This window comes from Leptidea sinapis, chromosome 12 (genome assembly GCF_905404315.1).
Source record: "Leptidea sinapis chromosome 12, ilLepSina1.1, whole genome shotgun sequence".
Taxonomy (NCBI): domain Eukaryota; kingdom Metazoa; phylum Arthropoda; class Insecta; order Lepidoptera; family Pieridae; genus Leptidea; species Leptidea sinapis.
The window spans coordinates 7877171-7897061 of record NC_066276.1 but is presented as its reverse complement, the minus strand read 5'-3'; positions in this window follow the sequence as shown (position 1 = coordinate 7897061).

The window sequence follows — 19891 nt, the reverse complement described above, 5'->3', positions numbered from 1 at the left end:
ATGCCAGCTAGATTATGGGTATTTTACCCTGTGCTTCCCCTGGGCGTAAAAAGAATAGGGGAGTCCCAGGCCCGAGGGTGTCGTAAGAGGCGACTAAGGGCTGTGCAAAAGTGGGAGAGTCACGCTGCGTTCTTATGACGTCAGCACACGTATGACGTATGACTCGTCCGGGTTACTTACCACACTCGCACAGAATACTGGCGTGAAATAACGGCCTAGTGCCAATATGTTTCGCATAGGTTAGTGTCAAGGACCGGAGGCCATCCCTAGATACGAAATATGTTTATTTCTAATATTTGTGCATTACATTAGCAACAGCGATGGCATAGAATAATTAATTTGCTTAAGCTATTGGCTTATGTGCTGTACGGCCCTACAATTAAACTGGCCATAAAATTAAAAAATTACACCTTATTTTGATAAATTAAAAAAAAAGTTCCGCTCAGGATTCTTGACAAACCCAAAATTCTGAGCGGCACTACAATTGCGCTCGTCACCATGAGACATAAGATGTTAAGTCTCATTAGCCCAGTAATTTCAGGAGCTACGGCGACCTTCAGACCGAAATACAGTAATGTTTACACATTACTGCTTCTGACCGTCTGTTGTGGTCCCCATAATCTAGCCGGCATCCTTGTGCAAAGGAGTCTCCCAATCCTTAAATAATATTTGTCGTTATCAAAATAACTTTATTTAAAACGAGCCACGAGTAAAATTACAACTGTATTTTAAATTACCAATATTGAACGCTAAATAACTTACTCAATGTATTTTGCATTCAGGTCGCGTTGCCTCTTGAGTTAGATGTTTTCATCTGGGCCTGCATGAAAGTTCGTGTGTTACTTTGCCATTAAGTCTAACTTGGAAAATTAAACAGTAGGGTTCCACATCAACACCTGCATGTGAATGTTATGTTAACCGCAACCATTTTTAATAAATGATGTGTAACTATTATCATGAACCATTTGTTATGTTTTAAAGTGATAACGCTCCCTTCTGGGATTAATAACAAATAAAATTTGAATACAAAATTTTTGAACGATAAGGGACACGAACCCGGGACCTCTCGCGTTCCATGCTAGCGCTCTTTCAACTGAGCCAACCATTCGAGTGACGTATCGTTGATAAATTTGTATGCTTTGTTCAACTCTCAGGTTCATCTACAGGATATACTTTACAATTGATAACCCGCTCAACCCCAATATTTCCCGCATATTAGAAAATTGACTTGAGATGTCGCACTTGAAAATCTAACCAATTTGTTATGTTTTAAAGTGATAACCCTGGGATTAATTACAAATAAAATTTGAAAACGTTATTTAGTAAACAAAAATATTGGGGTGAGCAGGTTATCAACTGTAAAGTAGATCCTGTAAATGAAGAAACATCGCATGGAATGCGAAAGGTCGTAGGTACGTGTCCCGTATCATTCACAAATTTTATCATGAATACGAGTGATATCTGAACAGTTATTTGCGTTGATTGAATGGTTGCGTCTCCATTTTTATCCATTGGTAATTAATCATCGATTTTGGAATCACTGTTTGAGTATGAGTAAGTATCCTAAGTTTATTTATTTGTAAAAGGTACTGACGATATTTTTTAATAATCAATAATATTGTATTCAAAAAGTACCTAAAAATAAACAAAAATCAAATCAATTCCCTTGATGACATGTTTGTGTTTACCTTTCTCTGTGTTTTCATCCATACGGATACAAACTACAGTGTAGTTAACATATATATTCGTTCACTAATGTGTACCTCACCACACTTGTGTACAAAAGCTGATGTTCATTGTAGTGCAGTCGAACCTCGATAAGTTGAAAATCTCCAAATATCGAAAAAAGTTTTGTTCCCTTAACTTCCAACATTAAAAACCTCCATTACTCAAAATCTCAACCTTCTATTAGTCAAAATAATTTATGAGTCCCTCCAAGCCATTTTGGTACATATTTTCCCTCCATAACTCGACATAACCTTTACAACTCGATTATTTGAAACTTATTACTTCTATAGTTTAAAGATAAATAAGTAAACTTAACAGTGGGTGGCTCCTTTGCACCGCATGATTATGGGTACCACATCGGCGCCTATTTCTGCTGAGAAGCAATAGTTTGTAAGCATTACTGTGTTTTGGTCTGTACGACGCTGTAGCTAGTGAAATTACTGGGCAAATGAGACTTAATATCTTATGTCTAAAGGTGAGGAGCGCAGTTGTAATCTTGAGTGGACTGTATTGTAATGGGCAGGGCGTATTAATTACCACCAGCTGAACGTCCAGATCGTCTCGTCCTTTATTTTCATAAAAACAGAAGTTACTGACTTTAAGAATTCACCGACATTGTAAGTACACCATATTTTCTAAGAAAGTAATGTAGTATTTGACAAGGGAGGACAACTCTTGCAATATCATACAAAATAGGCAACATTCACCAAATATAAATGTTACTGCTATAGATAATCATAATATAAAGCTCATAAATATTGTTCACCAGAATATACAAGGTATCTCAAGTAAGGAATTAGAAATTGAACTGTTTTTGAGCTGCTGTAATATAGATATATTATGTATTACAGAACATTGGCGTAAGAGTCATCAGCTCCAGTTTAGTTTTAGAGAACATAAAGTAGTCAGTTCGTTTTGTAGAAGTAGGGCAATACATGGAGGTTCCCTAATTATTATTAATAATAGATTAAAATGTAAAAATAGAAGAGATATTGTTAATCTCTCTATAGAACAACTAATTGAGATAGCTTGTATAGAACTATAGCAATTTATTATTGTAAGTGTATACCGCCCCCCCCACTGCATCATATAAACAATTCCAACATAGAATGGAGGAGGTACTATCAAAATTTAGCAAAATTAGCAAGTCAATTATAGTGTGTGGAGATTTTAATATAAACTTGCTTGAACCTTCGGCCAATTGTACTAGCCTTAAAAATTTATTTCAAAGTTTTAATTTGTTCAATGTATTTTGGGAACCTACTAGAATCACTTCAACAACAGCAACCTGTTTAGATAATATTTTTACAGATGTTACTATTACTAGTAAACTCATAATTAATAATCTTCAGTCCGACCATAGTGGGCAACTTATAAAAGTAAATACAAGATAGGACAATGTCAGACCAAAAAAGGTGACAAAACTTATTGCGTAAAGAGTAAATAAACTTATTTCAATACTATGGTCCATTAAAATCACTTTTCTAATTGAATTTGTATCGAAATTGAGGGTTATATTCAGATACGAACGATCTGAGCGGGATCAAATATAAATTGAAACATCCATGAACGCTTAAACGTTTTCGTTGATAAAATTTATATGAAATAATTCGTGAATTGCTTTAAATGCCTCAAAATTTAAAAATTGCATATGAACGACGTATAGTATAGTTTGATTTTATAGTGATTAACATGAAACAGCTAAAATAATGACAGTTACATGTCTTTTTTTCTGGAAAAATAGGACAAACCCCACCTGGTGTTAAGTGATCACCCCCGCCCACTTTTTCTTGCAACCCCAAAGGAATCACAGGAGCATTGCTGGCCTTTGGATTAAATTGGACAAGGTTCTATTTATCCCATTCCGCGACCTTCTCGAGAGAGGACTCGATAGAAGACACAAGTTTCTCCCGGCACTGGTCGATGATATCCCGAGAGAGACTTGCATGGCCCTTGTATACGGAATCACCAGTGCTGTCGTCTGCATAGCATTGTATGTTGGAGGTGTCCTACATATCATTGATATGCAGAAGAAACAGCGTAGGAGATAGCACACAGCCTTGGGCCACTAAAATGCTCGCAACTATTTGCCGTCCCTAGATGTCCAACCGTCAGCTGGGCCCTTTGACACGAGTTCTCCTTCACAACTCCTCTACATAATTACTGCTACTCTACTGTTCGCACTCTGCTCACCGTATTCAATAAAATAAAATTTATTTAATAGAAGTTTATTTTTGTCTCAGCTAATTTCCATTTAATAATATTCCATTATATTTATAGTATATCTATCGTTTTACGTTCGAAGCTGTTCCGAATCACACGCCGATTTTAAATAATAAATAAACTTTAAACACTTCAATTTGTATAACCTATATTAAAACTAGTTAACTAAAATTTCTTCAAAACTAGGAAAACTCCGTGTTTGACCGCGATGGACTCCTAAACTAATGAACAGATTTTAATGGGATTACTTCATGAAGTGCAGTCCAACTTGAGATATAAGATAGTTTTTATTTCGATTTGGGACCCATAATTATGTTTATTTTCAATAATTGTTTTGTATGGACATATTTTCTATGAGAGAATTTAGTAATGCACGGTTTGACAGTTCCACTGTGAAACAATTTCATTTTAACAACAGAGAGAATTTTTTACTAAATAATTCTTGATGTATTGAAAATATATTGTTGGCAAATTCCTATAAGAAAGTTTTTTATTACACGCTTTATTAGCTTGACCTGTTGATTTTGACCCACTTTAAACGGCCAGATTTCGTTCGAACTTCGTAGATTTATCGAGCACCGATTATAATACATTAATTTATTACAATTATTCAATTTTTTAATTTTCATCATAAAATTTCTGTTAATTTATATAATTTTTTCATCTATCGTCTATAAGGCAGGAATTGATGTTCATTTTAAATTTCAACCATTATCTTTTCTACCAAAGCGTAGTGTAGAGTTTTTTTAAACTATTTTTATTTATTATGTCCAGAACAAGGTCTGTCGGGTCAGCTATTAATAACTTATAATGAGATGCGACGGGAACATGATATCACAACATAGCCGTCAGTAGTCTCCCTTACAACAGGAAATAATTAAACTTGCTAGTGTACAATCTGTCTCCAAAGTCACGAACTTTATCCAACCCATGCATGCGGAACTTCCTTTGCTAAACTTATGCCTTATTTTAATCCCTCAGTATTTGTGCTCATGAACATAGGTTCGAAAATTAAAGACTTTTACTTGACATAATTTTGTTTATAATTGAATATAATTATTTTTATGAAACTAGAAACATGACTGAGGTAAATTTTTTTCATCATTAGTTATTTAAGCTCACGTGAAATAAAGCGTTGTATGAGCAAAATATTTATAGTTTGTACAAAATTATTGCATTTTTTAGTTACTAAATTCATCGTTGCTATTAAAATAAAATCTTTGTTTATGCTTTACTGTTAGTATTTTTTTGGTTAAAATAACATAAAATATGATACCAAATTCAATAAAAAATAAATCATCCCAAATACGTTCTCCCTTGAGAACCTCAGATACGACATCCATATTGTTGAAATCATAATGTGGCGCGGCGACCAAGGTTTTAAAAATAATAGCTCGCAATGGTGCCTCTATCGTCTAGCTATTTCCTTTCATTGAGTTTCAAATCATAACGATTCTAAAGAAGTTTCGCTTCAAATATATATAAATTATGTCTTTTTAATATTTCTTTAGATTTTTCATTTCATTTAAATTTTGTAATAAATTAAATTTGGTATTAATTTGTTGTATAGTAAAAAAAGAAAATTAAAAACATTTATGGATGATGCAGGAGTTGAACTTGCATTTTTTGAATTCTCCAGAAATGCTCCCACCGCAATAGTAAAGCATGCAAGCCTTTCGTTTTAATTTTGCCAAAAGTGAATATTATTCTCGAATTTGACTTTGAACAACGAGGTGTTTCTTTAAGGGCGCCTTTTCATTTTGAAATCCTAAAAAGCATAAGTTGGGCTGACCTACAGCTAACTTTATATCATCGGGTAAATTGGTTTATTCACAGCGTGTACGTAATACTTGACATGGGTCCATGCCGACATGTAACTTGTTACGTATTTACGACGACAGGGATGTGGTGAGGTGGCTGTTAGGAGCACTAACAGCTTGTGGGAAGTTTAACAAGATATTTTAGGATCTCAATAATAAACCACAATCGTGTTTAGTTATTTACATAATATAGCAATAAGCATACAATCATTGCCTTCATATTGCAAACTTTTGTTTTTATATTTAGACGTCAGGTTCTTACGCGGCCTCATCCTTTTGTTACAAATATTAAAACCAATGTCTACTTTATTTTAATTCCATAGACAATGTTGTTTCTCTCAAATCTATCTCCTGACAACTTACCCTCCTCTATGCTCAGTAAGTTGTCAGTCGATTACTAACGATCAGCAAGCTAGTTGATCTTCAACAGTTGAATAGTGTAGTTGCTTTGAAATACCATACAAGAAGTATTTCTATATTGGAATACGTGTTCATGTTTCTGTTAATACTTGGCAAGCATATTTTAAAATTATTTACCAGGTACAGTATTCTCCAACTACATATTAGTTTGGAAATTTAAATGTTTGAGTAAGTTTTATCTCAAGGCATATAAGGCAAAGCATTCTCTTAACCTTGAAAATCGCAGATATTCTTGGGTAGTGTTCATCAATTCTCATCAAATAAGTTTTAAGTTCTACAGTTAGTGGTAATATTACTTACCACTGGGCAGCCTAGCGAAACTCTCTAAGAATAAAAGCAATTCACTCAATTGTGTGAAACGAGCAGTCAGTGATAGATTGACAGATGACGGCTATAATCTTGTTAGACTGGAGATAGCCGAAATTCACATCGTTGCCATATTTTAATTACTATTTCAAAGTTATGTCAAATCTCAAAGCACGTTTCATACTAAACTAAATATCATTTTTTACTTAGGCAGTCGCGTCCCTTATTACGTAGATAGTATTTACATCCCCGTTGCCACTGGGGTGTGATTCCGACATTTTTGTCGAGCGCAAGATTAGAGCCGCTCAGAATTTTTGGGTTTGTCAAGAATCCTGAGCGGCACTGCATTGTATTGGGCAGGGCAGGGCATTTCAATAACCATCAGCTAAACGTGCTCCTGTCGTCTCGTCCCTCACTGGCAAAAAATTAATATACCGCCATGCCAAAATATTTCATCGAGAATACCACGTACCACCAAGAATATCTTGTTTCACAAATTACAATGTAAGTAAGGGTTCTGTTCGAAATTCAAATCACGTAAAGCAGAAGCAGCTTGTACGTTAGATTAGTGACTTGTTTACAATACAAAATAACTTTAACTCGTGACTGTCTCACTCAGATGGCTTCAATGAAGTTTTAACTCCGCTACATAACAGTTATATTATATTATAAACTTCTTTTTATAATCATAAACAGTGTTTCGAATGTTTTGTAACATTTTATAAAATTAAATTGATATTGAAAAAAATAAAAAAGAATTAAAATTGTAAATTATATTTAAATGCCTTAAAATCCCAAACAACCTTCTTTTTTTATTTATAAGTTTTTATTCCGACTGTCAGTTTCGGTGGCTATACTTTGTTTAAAAAAAATCGAAGAAAATTTATAGAAAAATGTGTTATATTATTGCGAAAACCCATAATTATCAAAATATTATGAGTTTTTCTTGAGTTCTTGTCTTTCGCTGATTCTACACGCGTTTTTCTTCTATGCGTGGCATCTTCAGACTCCAGGAGATGTTGACTCGTAGAATGTGGAGGCTCGTTTCAGATTTCGGCGAATTTGTGTAGAGACGTGTTGAAAGACAAAACTTAGTGGAATTAACACTATATCAAAAAGTCATAAGATTTCTCAAGGTTATTCATTGTTAATATTATTTATGACCTGGTACCATAAAATATTATTTAGCATAGCTTTACTTGTTGTCGAAACATATAAACCATTTTAACTATACCATTTACCAGGGGAAGGCAGCAATGTGTAAGCACTACTGTGTTTCAGTCTGAAGGGCGCCGAAGCGTTTACTGGCAAATAAGACTTAACATTTTATGTCGCTAGGTCACGAGCGCAATTATAGTGGCACTCAGAATTTTTGGGTTTATCAAGAATCCTGAGCGGCACTGCATTGTAATGGGTAGTGCGTATCAATAACAATCAGCTGAACGACCTGCTCGTCTCGTCCCTTATTTTCATAAAAAAAAACAAGTTTCAACAGAATCATAAATACAATGTATTTTCTTATGCACCAGATTCAAGCAAAAAATAAAATTCAAGATAAAATTAACTCTTACCTTTGTTGAAAAGTTCCGTAGACTTCAATGGAACATGATATTCTATTTGAAATAACAGGATTGCCGTAATTGCTTGTATAAATAAAACAGCACTTCAATAGTAAGGCAGCTTTTGAAACATGAGATCACATTGTAGTTTGTTTACTTACTTTAACTTTGAGTATAAAAATAAGCGTGGAATATTGCAAGTAACGTTTTGTGTTTTAATAAAATCTAAATTATATTCATATGATATATTTATGTACATTACTATCTAAGCTACAACGAGTTTACCTTTAATTTAAATCTTCGACATACTCTATCAACCAGGTTGTTTTAGTATTTTTTCATAACATCACATTTTAATTATAGACCAGGGTCGATTATTTTTGAAACCAAAAAAAATTATAGTAGGATGAAACCCATTGGTAAAGGACGAGAATATAACAAAAAATAAGGGAAAAATAAATTACGGGCGATCTGAGGTCGGGAAGTGGAAAAGGGGGGGTGTTTTAGGGTAAAAAACGGTTTATCTCGATTTCCGGCAAGACTACAAGTCCTATGGCAAAATGTTAATCGGCAAAGTTGTACGTAATAGAGAGTTCGACAACTTTTGTACTTACACTTTTAACATAACCACAAAATTTTGGTGAAAAATTCAAAAAACCAAGTTGTTGGTTTTTTATTTATATCTTTTTCAAAAAAAATTTTTTCTAAGAAATTTGGTGAAAACTTACCTTATTATGTCCCAAATACACTGTAATTTATTTGATGAATTCTTTATGAAATGCCTTTTGTTGGACTTAAATTTTCTGAACATTTACAATTGTTATTTATATTTTTTTTATACCATCAGAAAGCAGATATTTCAACGAACAAAAAGCCCCCAAATTTTTTGAAAAAAGCTGATATTATGACGTCAGAATTTTCGATTGAAAATTAGGGTGCTTTTTTGATATTAAGTTAAAATAAGGCGAAAAATTAAATATTTTAAATCAAATAAATTACAGTGTATTTGGGACATAATAAGGTAAGTTTTCACCAAATTTCATTAAATTTTTTTTTTTGGAAAAGATATAAATAAAAAACCAAAAACTTGGTTTATTGAATTTTTCACCTAAACTTTGAGGTTATGTGAAAAAAGTGTAATTACAAAAGTTGTAGATCTCTTTATTACCTACAACTTTGCGCATTAACTTTTTGCCATAGGACTTGTAGTTTTGCCGGAAATCGAGATAAACCGTTTTTTACCCTAAAACACCCCCCGTCCCCTTTTCCACTTCCCGACCTCAGATCGCCCGTAATTTATTTTTCCCTTAATTTTTGTTATATTCTCGTCCTTTTCCAATGGGTTTCATCCTACTGTTATTTTGTTTCACTTTTTATCATTTTCAAAGGCTTCGACACTGGTCTATTAAAGATTTCGTGATCATCACCTTTATATGTATAAAATATTCAAAAGCTTAAATTATGTAAAATACCGATATTCATAATCATCTAAATGGATAATTTATTATGTTTTGAAAGTGAGACTCACTTCAGGGATTAATTACACAAATCAAACTGAAAACAAAATTTTATGAACGATGCGGGACTCGAACCCGCGACCTCTCGCGTTCCGTGCGAGCGCTTTTTCACCGTTACCCGCTACTTAAGATACATCTGTACTTTTGTGTGTTCTTGAATCTTAATGGCTGACCTTGTGTGACGCTATATATTCCATACATGCTAATAAATCACGCTAATCTCTAAGTAGTAGACGCTAATAAACGCTAAGTAGAACCTCAATATTTAGTGTGGTTCTCGCTTCAAACATTGAAATTATATGAAATACAGTGACATTTAGCAGGCCTGCTTAAAACGTGTTTTTGTCAAGCGTAAGGTCACCAATGTACCGCAGTGGTGTACAACCAGAAGTGCTTGATAACCTGGACAATTACTCACCGTGTGTGCACGTGAGTTCCTTACCTTTTCATATCACTTTTTTGTCCTTTAATAGTAAAAGCATTGCATTGATAGCTGTATTTCAGTGCGTTTTCTTATGTTAATTTCGTATGAAGCAAAAGGGTTAAGATTAGAAGCAAATTCCGTAGTGTGGATCTGAGCTAAGTTAGCACCTATTTAATATACAGTCCATTCCAAAATCAATATTATATATCCACGAATGAATAATATAAAAAGCGAAACATCGCTGAGGATTGCCGCTATTACTAATATGTTGTATTACCCCTAATATAGAATAAAATTATTATCAAAACAATAGACATAATATAACATTGTTTTTTTTAGAAAATGTAACATGCTTTTTTTTAAATTTATTTTATTCATTTTATGCTTTATAAAATTGTGACTAATGTCAATTTTATATTTGTAGTGAAAACTACTTTGGCCGCGGTGGGCACATTTTGGTAAGGGAAAATCTTATGGGTTCGCGTCAATGACCTGCTCAAGACTGGCGCAAGCGATTAATAAATCACTTAAAAATAAATATAATATACTAGCTGCCCCAGCAGTTGTATTGCCATATAAAGTAATAAAAAAAAATTTTGGAGCATATGAGAAATAGATGACGATACGACTTAAGATTTATCCATCTACATAAAAATAATCTGATAGATAGTTAAAAACTGTAGTTAATCTACCAACTATAGTTAGCTAAAATTAAGTTCAAGTTTATTTCTTACCTCCTGAGAAACTTAGAAAGATATAATAAAATTTAATTAGTTATTCATTTGAAACTATTCTATCAATTTGAATTATGTACGACATGGGACACGTCAAAGGAAAAACAAAATTGTACTTTTGTATTTAATTCCGACCATTTTCTTATTTTCATATTTGTACCTTTTAAACCTTCTCTGGACTTCCACAAATAATGCAAGACCAAAATTAGCCAAATCGGTCTAGCCCTTCTCGAGTTTTAGCGAGACTAACGAACAGCAATTCATTTTTATATATATAGATAGTCTCGTAAGTTCGCGTCACCGAAATGCTTATAGCAGTATAACTCTGGCTATACAGCTGACTTTTTGTGCAACATTAGTGCTGTAAATATCTTAAGTATATATGTATAATATAGTGTTTTTGTTTGATTAATATATAATTGAAAAAGTTTTATAAGTAAACTGAAATAAGAAATTTAATTGCTTTTAAATATTATGAAGTTCTAATTTTAATAATAAAAGTTCAAAGTTTTCACTTATATCGGTAGTCTCTACAATTGCCAATTTTTCAATTTTATATTTTGCTAATTTACTTATCTTATTTGAGTTCATATACTTAGCAAGTTAATATATTGTTAAATTTACTTTCCTTCCAAAAATATCTTTTCTTGGTGAAAATTGGCACGCTGAATGTTAATGTTACGTTTAATGTTTTGTTTACGTTAAAAATAAATAATTCCATACATAATACATACAATGTATGTGTATTAAAAATTTTTTGCTGGTACTCTTTGCATTGAAATAAGCCACATAATATGGCTAAGTTCTAAAAAGCTATCTTGAATTCATCTGCGGCATAGAACCTGAATAAAAACTATACAAAAGCTAAGCTAGCACTAAGTTGTGAACAATCTCACAATCTGTTGTTGAAGTATTTCATTATGTTAAACTTTATTAGTCGTGAGTTGACTCTTAGGAATAAAGTTCCATTTTTGTATAAAAATATTCAGAATCGAAATAAAATAAATTAAACAGTACAATATGTGAAAGTGGGCGTTTTCAATTAGGTATTAAATAACTAAGGAGTCCATTCAATGATGATTTAAATTGTATGATATCATAAAAGATGCTCGAATTATTAATTAGTAAATTAAATCACATTATTTAATTTAAATTTGATATCTAAATATGTTTTTCCTTTTATTCGTGTAGAAATGGTTGTAAAATATGTTTTTGTTTTATATTATTCGTATTTATGACGGCCTATATGGCCGACAAACAACGTCATAAAATTATTATTCATGCATGTCTGATTATCTGTGTGTAGAAATGCAATTATCATTTTTTTAAGTATGTTGTTGTTATGTATGACATCTTAAATAAATAAGTAACCCATTATATGGTACATTAGAGCTCGGACCTTGAAACCCCAGAAACCAATGCATATAATTCAAATTAATGCTATTACCAATTACCCCAGATGTATTAATACATTATATTATATAATAGTTAAAAAAAACTAAAAAACACGCTAGAGAGCAATAAATTCTTTGGTATTCGAAAATATCCTAATATTAGATAAATCGGTCAAAGATAATGGTTGAAATTTAAAATTAACATCAATTCCTGCCTTATCGACAATAGTTGAAAATTGTATGAAATAACAAAAATCTCATTTTGCAAATTGAAAAATGGAATAATTTTATAAATAATATATATAAATATAAATCTACGAAGTTACAATGAAATCTAGCCGTTTAAACTGGGTAAAAATCGCTTCCAAATGAGTCGGTTACGAGCAAACATACATACAGGTGAAGATAATACAAAGCGTGTAATAAAAATAAAACATCATACATAAATTGTAAGTCCATGTACCATTTATATTTGATTGCTGATACAATGGTATAGTGATTACTTCTTGCTGCACAAAGATACACAGGCACGCAATTAGTGTCACTCTCAAACTGCTCTATCAGTTGGCCGTTTCTCTATAATTTACTAAGACTTAATTTCCCTGGATTTCAGTATCTGCATTACAATTCATCACTCTAATGATCAGCTTTTAGGCGGCTTACATTGAGGTTCTGTTAATTTGTAGAGCTTAAACGTCCATCGCTATTCCTTTATACAAGTGACTAATAATATTTTGAATTTAAACATTTTATGTTGATCTTGGTACTATCAAAATGTTGTAGAATAAATCAATTTGATTGTTTTTAGTTCCTCATCTTATTTTCTGGGAGGCTCCTTTGCAGAGGATGGCGGCTAGATTATGGGTACCACCACAACGGCACCTATTTCTGTCGTGAAGCAGTGATGTGTAATCATTACTGTGTTTCGATCTGAAGGGCGCCGTAGCTAGTGAAATTACTGGGCAAATGAGACTTAACATCTTACGTCTCAAGGTAACGACCGCAATTGTAGTGCCGCTCAGAATTTTTGGGGTTTTCTAGAATCCTGAGCAGCACCGCATTGTAATGGGCAGGGCGTATCAATTACCTTCAGCTGAGCGTCCTGCTCGTCTCAGCTCTTATTTTCATAAAAAAATCGTGTGTGAAGGGAACCCTCTGTCAACACAATAAAATCAATTGGAGTATATTATAGAGGCCATCGTCTTTAACACGATAAAAGCTGAGATTCAAGAATTTATATATTATTTTTAATATTAGCGAGAAATAAATAAAAAAATTAATTGGATGATTCATACTACGTCATCTCATTCACGAATTGAAAAAAATAACCACCAAAACGTTCCAATGACCAGTAATTGAATGCCAAGAGCAGGAAATTAAAAGGCATAAAAGTCATAAAATACATTTATTTTCTCAAAATTTATTACTTTAGAATTCTTTTTGATCTCATTTCTAACGGGAATGGGAATCTCAATCAACAGAGGAGAAGCGGCGCAAGAAACTCTCCCAGCATTCCTTTTTTACGCTCTTTTGCTAATCCCAGCAGTGAGGGATTACACTTAAAAAATTGTTTACTTTGGTTACTACCTGTTTGGCAGTTTGAAAATTATCAAGTTAACTTTTGTAAGCAATCATCTAAAGCCAACAATGCATGGATGTGTCCCAGGTGCGAGTTGGCTAGCAAAAATAGGTATGAAACCCCAAAAAAATCAAGTGTACTAATGAAGGAGACAACGCCATCGCAGTCATCACCCCTTTTCTTATGATGTATTCAATTCACGACTCGCCCATTTAGAAACTACTTTACTGACTGAAATGAATACTGACATTACTTCTGTGATCAAATATCAATTAAGGTCGGCATTAGATGTTTTCCACAAGTACACTACTCTATTGCACTACATAAGGTCAGTGGAAAATATGTGAAATAATTTCGATCAAAATCTGCGTGAAGAGAATTGCAAATAGCTGTATTGCATTTATGTATTTCAAAATTCAAATTCAAATATTTTTATTCAAAATAGGATGTGAAATCACTTATTGAAAGTAAAAAAAAAAAAAAAAACTACCACCCATTCCAAAGTGAATGCCTCAGGCCTGAGAAGAATGGGCGCAACAAACTCAGCGGGCTTTTTTTTCATCAAAAATATGTTTTACAATTAAAGTAACATTTACAAAGTAATATAGTACAATTAAACTTATTATTTAATAGCCTGAGGGCGGTCGCTCCATTTTCAAACTGTGGTATCATTGAGAAAGTCATTTATGTTGTAGTAACCTTTACCACACAAACGTTTTTTAACAATTCTTTTGAATAACGTAACACCTTTGTTTTGAACACTTTCTGGGATCTTGTTGTAAAAGTATATACATCGCCCCACAAAAGATTTACTAACTCGACTAAGCCGAGTAGTAGGCATCATCAGTTTATGTCTGTTCCTGGTGTTAACATTATGGTTATGACAGTTTCTGGCAAATTCATTTATGTGCCTATGAATATACATTACATTATCAAGAATATATTGAGAAGCAACAGTCAAGATGTTAATTTCTTTGAATTTTGCTCTCAATGATTCTCTAGGACCTAGGTTATAAATAGCGCGAATAGCCCTCTTCTGCAGCACAAATATTGTATTAATATCAGCAGCGTTGCCCCATAGCAATATACCATAGGACATAATACTATGGAAATAACTAAAGTATACTAGTCGCGCCGTATCTATGTCAGTTAATTGTCTATTTTTTTTTAACCGCGTATGCTGCAGAACTAAGTCTGTTCGCCAATCCTTCAATATGGGGGCTCCATTGTAATTTGGAATCTAGAGTTATGCCAAGAAATATAGCAGATTCCACCGGTTCTATCACCTCCCCGTTTAACAAAACATTTGCATTTACATTTTTGACATTTGGTACGGTAAATTTAATGAATTTAGTTTTCTTGCTATTTAACAATAGGTTATTAGCGCTAAACCAGTACACGATGTCAGATAAAATATCGTTCCCTTCGTCATACATAGCTTGGTTTCTTTTCACTTTGAAAATCAGTGGAGTGTCGTCCGCAAACAATACTACATTATGTTTTTTCTCTATAAGATAGATAAGGAAGAGGAACGGTCCAAGAATAGACCCTTGTGGTACCCCCATACTGAGAGGAGTCCCAGGAGATCTCCTGCCATTTACATCGACCCTCTGAATTCTATTGTTTAGATATGAAGTCAGAAGATCGAGCGAAGTTCCTTTTATGCCATAGTGGTATAGCTTCCTGACCAGCGTTGAATGTTGAACACAATCAAAAGCCTTAGATAAATTACAGAAGATGCAAAGTGCATTCTGCGATTCCTCCCAGGCATCAAAAATATTCTTGATCAGCTCAACACCTGCATCCGTTGTTGAACGTCCCCTAGTAAAGCCAAATTGTTTCAAATGAAGTAACTTATGAGAGTTAAAGTAAGTAAGCATTTGGCTTAAAATTATTTTTTCAAAAATTTTACTAAGGGTCGGCAAAACCGACACAGGACATTAGTTGTTCGGGTCAGAAGAGCATCCCGACTTAAATATTGATGTAATTTTACTATGTTTCAGAAGGTCAGGAAATACGCCACGATTAATACAATTATTAAATACTATTGCAAGATATGGTGCTATGACATCAATTATTGAACTTATTATTTTAACAGAAATGCCCCATATATCAGCAGTTTTTTCATGTCTAGAGATTTAAAAGTTTTAATTATTTCTCGAGGGCTAACAAAACTAAAATTGAAACTTTGTTGACATCCTATAACATTTTCCAGAAGAAGTGACTCAGCAACACTGGTGGAGGAGACAAGAGTGTTTATGATAGAAACTGGAATCTCAGAAAAAAAATTCTCAAAAGCAGTAGCAACTTTCTGCTGAGATTGAATTATTGTATTGTTTATTGATAGATTATATTCAATGTTGCGGTCTTTCAATCTTCCAGATTCCCAGTTAATAACATTCCAAGTCATCTTTATTTTATTTGGTGCATTTTTAATTATTTGTCTGATATGGATAGACTTTGCAATAGAACAAACACTTTTAAATAATTTAGAGTATTTTTTAACCTACTCGAGAAAAGATGCATCATGATTATACAATGATCTCTCACTATACAGTTCATATAGCCTTTGTCTGCTCCTATGAATGCCAGCTGTTGCCCAATCATTAAATGACAGGAGACCACCTGATTTGACTGTCTTAGAAGTAAATATAGAAGCAAACTCTGTTTTAATTATTTTAAATAACAAATCATACATTTCATTTGGATTAATATTATATTTGAATAAATCCAAATTTGAGAGTTTAACTGACACATTGCCTCTATATTTCTCCATTCATTTATTACTCACAGGAACAAACGTAAACTTTTTAATTTTAGTACATTTATTGACCTCAATATTAAAAGAGGCTAACTGACCAAAGTGGTCTGAACTCAGTTTGTTAATTATTGCCTGAGAAATGGGTTTATAATTGGTAAATATGTTATCAATACAGCTTTTGGAGGTGCCAGTTACTCTAGTAGGCTCTAAGAAAATATTGGTCAAATCATATGATTTGAATAAAGATCTGAATCTAGTACTGGTTGAGGATTTTTCTAATAAATTAATATTAAAATCACCACATATCATGATATACTTCTTAGACTCAGATAATTTTAATAAAACCTCCTCCAATACACTTTCAAATAATTCATATACTGCATCTGGGGGTCTGTATATACTAACAACAATGGCGCGCTCAAGCTCTGCACAGGCTATTTCAATTGTACGTTCAACAGAGAGGCCCACAATATCTTCTCGTTCTTTGAATTTAAATAATTTACTTACAAGAATAAGAGAGCCGCCACGTGTAGTTTTTTCTCTGCTAAACGCACTTGCCACCTGATGACCACTGAAGTTAAAGATGAGCTCATATTTCCTGAGCCAGTGCTCTGTTAAACATAAAATATGTATATCTTTATGATTTATAAATAACTCCAGTTCAAGTTCTTTACCTAATAATCTTGCATGTTTTGGTGCATCAGGTTTGCAATTTTACAATTATTATTTATTCTAGCACTTGTTATATATTACATTGTGTTTTTACACTGCTAGAGGAGTCCCCTATTGTCTTATTGTTTAATTTTTTGGAAAATATTCCAAATCTTTGCTTAAATTAGTACACTGCTCAATAGAAGTAGTGGTTATTAAATTATTACTCTGCTCAATAGAAGCGGAGTCCACAAAGTTATCACACTGCTCAATAGAAGCGGAGTCCACAAACTTATCACACTGCTCAATAGAAGCAGTGCTTATCGACTTACAACTAAACTGCTCAAAAGAAGCGGGGGTTGCCAAATAGTTGGCTGTGTTATAGTATAAATAATATGATAGCGATTTTGCTATCTGTCTTTTATAGAAATTAGATAGGTGTAACCTATCAGATGTCTAAACCTTACATTTTTTATAATTAATTATGTTATTAATGTCTATTATCTGTATTTTATTAGATAATATATTACTATTACATGTCAAATAATGAGAATTAGACAACAGGGTTAACAAATTGTTTAAATTGTATCATATTTTGTTTACCTGTGGCAAATCAGGCATATATGGCAATGTGTACATTATAAGATTAGCTATTTTTAAGCTATTTAATTCTCTGTATAGTTTTTTTTATTTAAATTATCTCTTCTCCCAATCATTACAATAATAGAAGTATTAGAGCAGTGAGTATCACTTAAAATTCATTTAATAATTTGATAATAATTTGCCCCTGGCATGCAAGTATTGGTTACTGATAGCCCGTTACTTATTTTATGAAAAATCAACCCCATATTTCTTCCCAGATCATCACTGTAGATCTTTATATGTTTCTTCTGGGAAGAATGTATTTGTGGAGGTTGGTTTACAATACCCGGAGAAGTGTGAGTCCCCACAGACTGAGAAATTGATTTTCTGTTACTCTTTTTGCCAGAAGGGCCTGGAGAAAACTGACAGTTACAATTATTATACATTTTAGAGATTGAATTAAAACACTCTGTGTTATAGGTACTTAACTCAATCAATTTATCCATAGCCGTTATGTGATCTTGTATGTCTTTTTGAGAAATCTCATATTGTTGAGATACATGATCCAGATTTTTTTGTAATGTTAATAGCTCAGACTGAAGAGAGCTCACACTTTCCTTATAATCCCTTCTAATGTTTTCCAAATCTACACAGAGTTCTTCAGTCTGTAATTTTAGCTGATTTATTTCCGGGTATAGTTTAGAAAATTTTGCACTTGAGATTTAATTTTTGTTTACAATCTTATTGTGTTTTTTAATGAATTTTTGCAATCTAACATATTTCTTATATTTATTTTTACTTATATGAATTGGGTGGAAAGCCACAGAGCCCACACTAACATTAGTTGCTTTATTATTGGATATTTGGGCTGGTGACACTAAATCAGGGGCCTTTCCAACCAACTCATTGAATAGGCACTGGGTTTGAGAAGTCTTGGAACTTTGATCTGATGTTTTAAGAGAGTTAATAACAACCTCAGCTTCATAAAGCTGGGATTTTAGTTTTACTACTAGATCTAAAGTTTCCTCGTATTCTCCTCTATACTGCTCAAACCCATTGACCATTGCACGCAAGTGTTTGTTTTCTTCTAATAACTTCGAGTTTACTGTGTGCAATTGACACATTTCAGTTTTTAAATTTTTATTTTTATTAACAATCTCAATAACCTCAATTTCATTGTCGTCCCTTTCTTTAAGATGCTGTTCGTATTGTCCCTTGTACTTTTTTAGCTCCACGAGGGTTAGTTGGAGCTGTTCCTCAGTTTGGCGGGCTTTGTTTCCTCGGGTCATCATTTTTAAAACAGCTGACGGATCACGGGAGACGCACAAAAACTTAAGTTATACAAATTAATACACAATAACACTTGTTTATATATACACTGAGTTTTAACAATGTATTTTACTTAGATTGAACAAATATTTACGCTAGATTATTTGCTTTAACAATTAAATTTATTAAAATTAATTAGAACAAGTTGAATTTTGAACTATGCCTTAGGGTTGCCACAGCAAAAAAAAAAGTAAAAAACGTTTTCGGCGCTTTCCAATAGAGCGTTAAACATGAGACTGTAATATAAACTTACAGTGGCTCCCAGAACACTCAAACAAATACCTGATATCCGTGATCGTGTAGCTTGAAAAATTTTTCTTCCGCCCCCTATTTTAGGAAAGATAATATTATGGCTTACTCAAGAGTGGCTTAGTCGAATCGAGACACAAAGACACCAGTCTGTCTCAGGAAGATCTGTCAACAGATTGGCTTCCTCTTCTTTTTTATCTGCTTATAACTTAATGAACATTGCTTATTATGTATACCCACAACTTATAACCTGCAAATTGATTACTTCATACTCCAGGACCAATCATTCGAAAGGAACATCTGCTTAAATAGTTGTGGGTTGGCAGAGTAGCATTGGCAGAGTCTTGTTAAGGGAGAATGATAATTCATGGTCAATTTGAGTCAAGACTAATAATACTTACATTTTTTGTGTTTAAGTGCTTGTCAACATCATCTGTAATAAAGGTTAGTGTCATAGTGTTAAGCCTAATGCCATACTAATATAATAAAATAATATATAAACTAAATAGCAATCCTGAGTGGTAAGCATTTAGCGAATTCCTAAAATCCCCGGGCTTTTTGCTCGCCAGCGTAGAAAGCCGTTGATCCTTTTGTCCACTCTAGCTTATTATTACA